Source organism: Cnephaeus nilssonii (genome assembly GCF_951640355.1).
Source record: "Cnephaeus nilssonii genome assembly, chromosome: 2".
NCBI classification, from domain to species: domain Eukaryota; kingdom Metazoa; phylum Chordata; class Mammalia; order Chiroptera; family Vespertilionidae; genus Cnephaeus; species Cnephaeus nilssonii.
This window is the reverse complement of record NC_137073.1, coordinates 52,292,478-52,298,477: the sequence shown is the minus strand read 5'-3', so window position 1 is coordinate 52,298,477 and position 6,000 is coordinate 52,292,478. Positions and strand designations below refer to the sequence as shown.

The 6,000-nt window shown below is 46.6% G+C and overlaps 1 protein-coding gene across 4 annotated transcripts in view; it reads left to right on the top strand.

Moving 5' to 3' along the window:
- Positions 1-3,788: 3,788 nt before the first annotated feature.
- Positions 3,789-6,000, top strand: part of FER (FER tyrosine kinase) — a 304,478-nt gene continuing 302,266 nt past the window's right edge. For 2 of the 4 annotated variants that reach the window (XM_079799478.1, XM_079799476.1), the window contains exon 1: positions 4,315-4,887. The gene's annotated coding sequence lies outside the window, so the exon portion shown is untranslated. Of the gene's footprint in view, positions 3,937-4,314; positions 4,888-6,000 lie in introns of those variants that run through there. The other 2 variants (XM_079799477.1, XR_013815162.1) reach the window with 2 other exon arrangements.

Here is a 6,000-nt window from a genome sequence, read left to right as displayed (position 1 = left end):
CTATGGAAAACATATGGATCTTCCTCAAAAAATTAAAATAGAACTACCATCTGATCCAGTAATTCCACTTCCGGGTGTATATTCAAAGGAAAGGAAAACAGGATATCAAAGTGATATATGCACTTCCATGTTTATTGCAGGATTAGTCACAACAGCCAAGGTACAGAAACAACCTAAGTGCTTCTCAATGGATAAATGGATAAAGAAGATGGTACACACACACACACACACACACACACACACACACACACACACATTATTCAGACATGAGAAATAAGAAAATCCTCGCGTTTGTGACAACATGGCTGGGCCTTGAAGGTACTTTGCTAAGTGAGATAAGGCAGACAGAAAAAGACAAATACTGTAGAATATCACTTAGATGTGAAATCTAAAATGCCAAACTGTTTAAAACAGAGAGTAGAATAGTGGATACCAGAAAAAGGGGCAGAGGGATATGTTGTTTAAGGGTGCAAATTTGGCACTAGTAGATAAATAAGTCCTGGAGACCTAATGCACAGCAGTGATTAGATGTACAATACTATATTATAAGCTTGAGAGTTGCTAAGATATTGATTATTCTTATCACAAAAAAGAAATGATAATTATGTGATGTGATAGAGTTGTTAGCCAACACTAAGATGGTCATCATATTGCAATATATAAATGTATCGAGTCAATACATAGTATACCTTACATTTACACAATGTCATATACCAATTATGTCAATTATATTATATACGAACTTATACAATGTCAAATGTCAATTATTCAAACAATGAAATCATAATTTTAGTTGGAGGAGGAGGAGGGAAGGGACAGGCAGAACACAATTTCATCACTCTTATTAGAAGAAAGTCTCTTAGGTTAATTACTTTCTGATGAATTAAATTTTTTAGAACCTTCATTTTGCATCACTCACTAAGTTTCTTCTTAGTGACAATCATGATGTTACAAAGCAGACTGTGAGTTTGAAGTAAGAACAAACTCAGTTGTTTTCCTTTAAAATGTCCCTAGAAATAAATAAGGATAGGTATGATTTCCATATTGCATACCTCATCATTATATTTTAGGAGTTAGGTATGAATTGTGAATTAGAGATAGCAGAAAGTCACAAAGCAAAGGACGTGGCAGAAAGGAAAAAAAGAGAAGAAATGTAGATTAAAGAAAAAGGAGGGATAATTATGGTATGAATCAGTGGCACACAGCCAAGATTCTCTTGAAGCCTATTATGAAAAAGGATTAAATAGGAAAATGGGGAGGTGGAGTGATGGAGAGATAGGGTAAAAGAAGGACTTTTAAAATCATTTTTTACTAATTGCCTAAAGTTTGATATCCACATTATTGTATCAATTTGTCCAGGTAAGTAATGTTATTATAGAACAGACAAAAATTGGTATTTGGGAAAATGGAATATATACTAAGGACTTAGTATTTGTCTATAGTTAGGCAGTACTGTGGCATTTCAACAGCTATGATAGTACCTGGTATAGATCTAAATTTTAATGCTAGAAGATGAATTTCTTAAATCCTATGCTAACAACTTCAACTGAAATAATATCCTTCCAGGTCCTGTGGGAGTAACTAGTATTTTATGAAGCCCATGGATCATCTAGACAGGAAATTATTTTTCCTTTATTCTTCCATATTCTCCCTACATTTACAAGATGTAAGGAAATTGCACAGTATATTTGAAATCAGGTGAAAGAAAGTTCTTGTTAAATATGTTGCAATGCAAAGTGATTATAACAGAAGGAAAATTTTATACTGGATTTGCTATAATTTTTTTTTATCAGTTTCAAAAATGCAGCATAGATTTTTGCCACATTCATTTACTTCAAGTACATTCATTCAAAACTGAATTTCTTAGCACAGTGCTTGGCATATGCCAGACAGTTTTTAAGTTTCTTGAATGAATAGGTGAGAACTGAGAGAATTGTTGAAAAACTGGAAGGATTCTTACTGTTTTCAGAGATTTGAGTTCCTTAAAACACATACACATTGTACATCAAACAGTTCTATTATTACCTTCAGACATATATTTATTTTAAATATTTTAAAATTGATTTTTAGGGAGAGGGAAAGAGAAACATCGGCTGTCCCCCTTCTCCCCCCACAAGCACCACTACTGGTAATTGAACCCACAACCTGGGTATGTACCCTGACCGGGAACAGAACGGGGAATCAACCAGTGACCTTTCAGTGCACTGGATGACTTTCAGCCAACTGAGCCACACTGGCCAGGGCATCAGACCTTTATTTAAAGCTACTTTCTGGGGCTATGTAAAAACTAATTTATTAAGGACATCTTTTCAGATTTAGAGTTCCTTGTATAAAGGTAATCCTGAAAAATCCTGAGGTTCTTGGAAATGATATGCCTTGGTGAAGCAATCCTCAAAGTTGCATTCTGGCTTTATTTAACCATTTAATACACAAACATTCATTTATTTCATTCATATTGACATGCCATATACCACAAAATTTAATAGTATCTTTTGACTTGCTTTACCCATTTCAACCCCTACTTCAGGAAACCATCAATCTCTTCTCCGTATCTATGAGTTTTAAAAAATAAATTCCACATATAGCCATGGCTGGTGATGCTGTCGGTTGAAGCATCATCCTGTACACTGAAAGGTTGTAGGTTTAATTTCTGGTCAAGGCATATACCTAGGTTGTGGTTTTGGTCCTGGTTGGGGTGAGTAGGAGAGGCAAGCAATCGATGTTTCTCTCTCACATCAATGTTTCTCTCTCTCTCTCTCTCTCTCTCTCTCTCTCTCTCTCTCTCTCTCTTCCTTTTTCTCTCTTTTAAATCAATGAAGACATAGCCTCGCTTGAGGATTAAAAAAAAATCCACATAAAAGTGAGATCATATGGTATTTGTACTTCTTTGACTTGTATCACTTAGCATAATGACCTCAAGGTTCATTCATGTTGTCATAATTGGCAAGATTTCCTTCTTTATGGAAGACTTAATAATATTCCATTGTATATGTATACCACCTTTCTTTATCCATTCATGGGCATTACCTCTCTTAATATTTGCATGCATTTCAAAGAGATAGCTCTCAGGCACTGGAGGACGACATTCCTGGGAAGTAAAGCTGACAAAGCACTAGCTGATAGAAGACCTATTTAGTCATCAAAAAGATTTATCTTGTGGCTCAGTGGTTGAGGGTCTATCTATGAACCAGGAGGTCATGGTTGGATTCCAGATCAGGGCAGATGCCAGGGGTTGCGGATGGATCCCCAGTGGGGGTGTGCAGGAGACAGCTGATCAATGATTCTCTCATCATTGATGTTTCTCTCTCTCTCTCCCTTCCCCTCAGCAATCAATAAAAATATATGTAAAAAAAGATTTACTAGTATCTTTACTTCAAAGAGATTAAAAAGTACTCAACAATTACAAGTTTTCTAAGGTAAATGATCTGAGAAGGGAAATCTCTCCATTTTCAATGGGAAAATTAAGTCTCTTATTTTAAAATTTGATTTGTCTTTACATGCTTTGGGTTCTTTGACTTGGAAACGGTAGATAAGAAAAGTCTAAATTAAGATGTATGTTTTGCTATGGATAGGACTTGCACTATGGTCAAATAAACAACCCTGTTTAGAAAAAACATAGTCACCCCTCTTCTTTGGCTCCCACGTAAATGTTTTAAAGGGGTGTAGTGTGGAGATGAGGTTTGATTGAAGTTAGATTTGCTCCAGGCAAAGAATGCGGCTCAACCAAAGTACAAGATACAATGCCTTAAAAAGTCGGTTGCAGGAACACACCCTTGAGTAGTGACTAATACCGATCATACTGTTACAGAGCAGCTAGTTATCTTCCTTAGCTCACATTACTCATTTTCTACTCAATTCTTTTGGCGAAGGACGCTTCAGTCTCTCTGGAAGACCAAGCCAATGTGGGTTCTTCACGCATTCTAGTCTCCCAAAGAGGTAAGGACTTCTATTGCCAGGACCACCCACAGGACGCCCTGAAACAGCACCTATCCCCATTCCTGCACCGAGGGTGTCGCCTGTCTTCAGAGTCTCAGGCGCGGGAGTTACCGGGGTGAGCAAGAGCCAGTTCCTGCCTTTAAGGAATTGCATCCTTCGAAGGAGCTGAAAACCCATTCTAAAGTTACAACTGATGGCAGCTAAACGTACAGCAAAAAGGGAGTGATTCCGGAGGTGGAGGGTGCGCAGTGCGGGGTCGGGGTCCGCGATCCCAAAGCTGCCCCCCGGGATCGCCAGTCCCCCGCGGGCACACGGAGCATTTTCATCACGCCTCCGCCCCCGCCCTCCGCATTCCTTTCCGGCCGCCGATCCGCGGGGTAGTCCCTCGCAGGCGGCCCCAGCTTATCACTCCCGGCCTGGCCACTTCCCGGCAGCGGCCGGCGAGTCTCCCGAAGTTTCCTGTGACGCCGCCGTCCGCCTCGGGCGCATCCCGCCCTCGCTCCCACCCGCCAGCCCGGGACACCCGCTGGAGGAGCGGGCTGCGGGACCTCAGGGAGCCGCGCCAACAGGAGGACTTCGGGACCCCACCCGGGCCGGGGAGCGGGCTCCGAGGGCGGCGGCCGCGCCCCACGCCCCCCTCTGGCCGCGCCCGCCGCCCGGGTCCGCGCACGCCCCCCGGGCCGGGAGCCCGAGTCCCACCCTCCGGGGCCCGGGCCAATCGGCCGCGCCCCACCTCCTGGGAGGTGGTGGAGGAGGGGGCTGGGGGCCGGCCGGCAGCGCCGCCTTCCGCTCGTGCCCATTGGCTGAGGCCTCGAGGTGCCCCGAGACCGGAGCGCAGCTTGATTGGCCGTAGAGACTCGTGACAGCGGCGCCCATTGGCTGAGGCGGCCCCGTGACGCGGGGTGGTGACTGGCTCCCGGGTCTGAGGGGCTCCTGCTTGTCAGGTTCTAGGTAAGTGAGTTTCGCGCGGCGGGCGGCGGGCGCTGTTGCCCGGGGCAACGCCGGGGGAGGGGGGAAGCGGAGGGAAGGCCGGCTGGGAACGGGGGCTCCGCTCCTGTCCGCAGAAGGGAGCCTGGGACTCTGTCCCGGCTGCGGCGGCTGCGCCGAATGCTCTTCCTACGCCCTCAGCCACCCCCACCCCTCCCGCCCCAAGCTGCGGGGTCTCCCGCTCGGCCGGCGCCCGCGGCGGAGCCTTCCTGCTTCGGGTTTTGGGCCGCGCTGCCCACCCGGCCCCGCGAGGCCCGCCCCTCCCACCCCACCGGGGACGGGAGCCTGAGGGGGCGGGTGCCGGCGCGTACAGGCTGAGGCGGGCGCCACGGCCCCGCCCCGTCGCCGGGTCGGGGGTCTGCGGGGTGTGGGGAGGTGGTGGTGGTGGGGGGACTGCAGGCACCGCCCATCACGCCCGCATCCCCTTTTCTCCGCTGGCTTCTCTGCTGGCCCGGTCCTCCATCAGTGGCGGCCACTCGAACCCCTAGGTGCTCCCCAATTCCTACCTCTGGGACCCCGCAGTCTCCCTTGACAACCCCCTCCCCTTCCCCGCCGCAGTCCGACCCCAGCTCTTCTCCCGCAGGTCAGCTTCCTCACCTCCTACCTTTAGCCCTCACCTCCCATCCCGGGTCCTGTCGGGTCCCTGGTCCTTTCTGGGCCCGAGGGGACTCCAAAGAGATCAACGATTAAGGGTGAAGCTACTGCAGCCGGGGGGCACTTTGGCAGCGTCCTCTCCTTGCCATTTGGGGGTGAGGAGGGGCTGAGAAGCACCCTGGGGTCCGCTTTCTGCCATTGGCGTTTCCCTTAGTACCAGCTTTCCTAAACACACTCCTTGGGTTGGTGTTGGTGCCGCCTGGCTGGGGTACATCATGCACCAACGATAGGGAGTTAACTGTGAAGTTGTCCCTTTTTGCTTCGTACGTTAGTGACCTTACCTAGTGCTGTGCAATCCCAGCTCTAAAAACGTATGAAGGCTCGTAGCCTTTGATAGGCGTTCGCCTTATGGTTAAAAAGAAGGCTCAACCTTTTTTATTTTTTATTTTTTAAAATATATTTTATTGACTCTCCACAGAGAGG